We start from the raw sequence: 4,095 nt of genomic DNA on the forward strand, positions 1-4,095 counted from the left end.
AACCGTTTGCAAATTAACACGATTTGTCATACAAACTTGTGATAAATCATGTATAAAAACAACCGAAAACATGTAAAATGTACTTTCAAGTAGCTATAGTCAAAAACAAAAGCGAAAATGTCAAAAACTAAAATGAAAATACAGAAAACTATTTCCACCGCGATGATAATATTATCACCGCGGTGGAAATAGTTTTCTGTATTTTCATTTTAGTTTTTGACTTTTTCGCTTTTGTTTTTGACTTTTTCATTTTAGTTTTTGACCTTTTCGTTATTGTTTTTGACATTTTCATTTTAGTTTTCGTTTCACTTTTCAGCGATTCAATATCTACTTTATACATGATTTATCACATATTTGTATGATAAATGGTGTTAATTGGTTAAATTGTTAACAGTAAGTGAAATATCAAAATATTAAAAAACAGACTCCATGTCCCTTATGGGCCACCGTAGTCAACGAAAAACCACCGTGACCGAAAAAAACCCACCTTTTTTGTTCAAGAGGGTTTAAATACGATGCTTGATTCGGAAGACGATCTCAACGTGTAAAGTAAACAAAGCGTCGTTCACGGGACACACGGATACACAGCTTCCCCGCTGTGAGATGGTCTCGCTCCCGTCTTTGATCAGTCGAAATACAAGGTGGGAGGATACACTGTGTCACCTGTTCCGATCAGCTGATCAAAGCAATAGGTCGCGGAAATAGGATTAACTGTATTCTAAGATTTTAAGTTTCAGTTTCAGACCAGGGAGATGTGGAGCTATATATAAGTGTGGTTGGTCTGAGGTATCCCATATTGCAGTGACAGCACATAGCACTCGATCTAGAACACCGTCATCCTGATTTGTTCTACTATGAGGCCCCTTGTCAAAGTCCTTGTCTCTGCCTTACTTTGTAAGTATATAGATCTTGAATGTGCTTGTCGTAGTGATCAGGGCGCACGAGTGGCCCAGTCGTCTAAGGCGCCGCGATTCGCACTGCAGAGTTGCGTCCCCTGGGCACGCCAGAAACCTATGATTGTGGGTTCGAATCCCGGTTCGCCCCGATTATGTTTCTAGGTTTGTCAGCACCATACCCGTTCTCGTGGGTTTCACCGAAGTGGTAAACGTCTCAGACCTGCATCACTTCGGGCTTTCCTCCCACATTAAGCTGACACACCGCGATATAACTGGAATACTGTTAAAAGCGGCGTTAAACCCAACCTACTCACTCACTCACTCACTCACTCACTCACTCACTCGTAATGAATAGGGAGTCAAACTATATCACGACGGCGTACAAGCAAACTTTTTGTTTCTTGCATTCCAACTTAATGTTGCTTATACACGATATTGGGCTTTTCAATTGGACAAGAGGCCGGCACATGGCCGCGAAACTAACTTCAGAAGCATAGCAACGATACATTTCGACGTTTATACGTTTTTCAACAGACCGTATTCTTAAATGGCGTAACACTGACGGCCCTCTTCAAGATGAATGTCGCAAAGCTCCGACGTTCACGCGGTTTGATCCTCAGTCTGTAGGGGGCACGGGTGGCCCAGTCGTCTAAGGCGCCGCGATTCGCACTGCAGAGTTGCGTCCCTTTGGCACGCCAGAAACCTATGATTGTGGGTTCGAATCCCGGTTTGCCCCGATTATGTTTCTAGGTTTGCTCGTGGGTTTCACCGAAGTGGTAAACGTCTGAGACCTGCATCACTTCGGGCTTTCTCCCACATTAAGCTGACACGCCGCGATATAACTGGAATACTGTTAAAAGCGGCGTTAAACCCAACTCACTCACTCACTCACTCAGTCTGTAAGGTTCAAAATCCAATGAACTCAAACAACGTGAAACTCGGTTCTTAAATAACATTGCTTAACGATTACATGGCCCTACAACGGGATTACTTTATGCTAAAAGAAGAGAGAAAAGATAATGTCATTGATTTACGTTAATATATATATTTTTTTATTAATTCAAGTTAGATGAGTCAAAGGCTATCTACGAGTACATACATCATGGCTTGTTTCCAAAATTTCTAACAGGACATAAAAACGTATTACACAGTCCAAACCTATTTTCCTACTTCAAAATATTCCGATCAATTGCTATAAACTATAGTTAGGTGGGTGAGATCTTTCTAGAAAAAAGTAAATTCCAATCTTAAGATTACAACCTTCATTTGTGAGAGAACAATCTTTTTCTTGCTATTTCTGCCACTACTGTATTGTATTTGATGTTTGTATTTCTTGATACTCCCACATCTTCATTTGCCTCACCAGTTTTGGCGTCAGCTGCATATGCCGACGGCTGTTGTCATCACCGACATCACCGACACAGTCACCACCGTCACAGCAGCAGCAGCAGCGGCAGTGGCTCAAGCAAGTTCAAGAGTTTCTTTCCCTCAAGTTTCTCCAAATCCGGACTCAGTTCCTTTGGGAGTTTCGGATCATTCGGAAAAAAGTATGTATGCCATTCAATAAATTGCCATTGTCATCTACACGTGAAATTTCCTTTGTATTATTATCTTTGTATTTTCTTCCAAACTACAAAATGCGGCACACGATTACAGTAAACAACATATAGTGTCATGCACGGTTTTATATGTAAATAAAACGTATGTAAGAGAACCGCGATACCAAATGACTCGCTCAAAAAGGTACATGTATGCGGTATACAGTAAACTACGGTTATAACGAACACGCTTATAACGAACTTACGGATATAACGAACTAACTGTTTTGGTCCCGACTATTTGTTGTAGTTATGCTGTATATATGCTTATAACGAACTACGGTTATAACGAACTAAAATTAGTAGTCCCTTTGAGTTCGTTATAACCGTACTTTACTGTATTTCAAAATGACGTTATCATTTACGGACCTTCTTCGTTCCAGGTGACAGTACAGGATCCGAATGCAAAGCCTGTGATTGCTTGTAATAAATGCGCATGGAATTGATAAAATGTATTCAGTCATGTTGAACTGTTTTAACTCATGACAAGGTAGTATGGATGATCAACTTCTGCATTACAATTTTAGCGACAATTAAGCTCTGTAGAACATCGCTGCAGTGTATTGTGTTTTGGTTTATCTAAGATCGCGGACGTTTCCGAGCAAAAAACGTATATAACAAATAACGTATATAACAAACTGATTTCTCCGGTCCCTTGTAGTTCGTTATATCCCCCATTTCTGGTGCCCCCCGCCGTGATATTGCTGGAATATTGCTAAAAGCGGCGTAAAATCAAGCTCACTCGTTATATCCATGTTTTACTGTACTGTCTCTTCAACTTCTGACATCCTCCGTGTTCGAGTGGATCGGAAGGTTGGGGATTCGATCCCTGTCCGCGTTGTACCAAAAGATGGTATTTGATGTTACCATGCCTCGTGTTGAGCATGAAGGGGATTGAACAAGTACTGGTCGGCTAGGAGTCTGTATACTGTGTCTGGGTGGGGTATCCATGTTAAACTGCGACATGATATTTCAGTTGTAGCACTATAAAACCGGCATTAGTCTGGACAAGTAAAAGCGCGCGCGCACGCTCTCTCTCTCTCTCTCTCTCTCTCTCTCTCTCTCTCTCACACACACACACAAACACACACACGGAATATATTTGCCATACTCTTTTTAGACAAAATTATGGACTGTGTTGATGTTTTAACCCCTCACCCAAAAATCAAATGGTATGGTCTGGTCCCCTCACAGTAATCGATACCAGTAATTCCACGTGTTAGTCGGCTACCCCTGACTCTACCACCCTCGAGTGCCTCCTCGTAGCACACCAAAATAAGTTTCGATCCAACAGTAAACAATACTTAAACCACTCGAACACAAATTCACAAGTAAGATATTTTAATCGGAAATGAAAACATGATTCATTAACTGCTATAAACAATGTTACAAATGTACATATAACAATATAAACAAATTGAACAATGCTTGTAACCATTCAACAAGGCAACCCTACATAAATAACATTGTGTATCAGCAACATCAGTATGATGATTGGTGTGCAATATGGCATTCAAAACATGTTCCAAACGTAAAAGTGTAAAAGATACAAGACGTAACGTTTGTAGAAACTTCTTACATAAAACACGAAGCTAACGAAA

General features: G+C 40.5%; 1 long non-coding RNA gene across 1 annotated transcript; it reads left to right on the forward strand.

Annotated features, from left to right (window-relative positions):
• Positions 1-504: 504 nt before the first annotated feature.
• On the forward strand, positions 505-2,398 carry LOC124121547. Its single transcript, XR_006859048.2, has 3 exons — positions 505-641; positions 738-894; positions 2,263-2,398. It is a non-coding gene; the product is annotated as an uncharacterized LOC124121547 (long non-coding RNA).
• Positions 2,399-4,095: the final 1,697 nt, after the last annotated feature.

Source organism: Haliotis rufescens, unplaced genomic scaffold, assembly GCF_023055435.1.
Source record: "Haliotis rufescens isolate VD_foot unplaced genomic scaffold, xgHalRufe1.0.p SCAF_13, whole genome shotgun sequence".
Classification (NCBI taxonomy): Eukaryota; Metazoa; Mollusca; class Gastropoda; order Lepetellida; family Haliotidae; genus Haliotis; species Haliotis rufescens.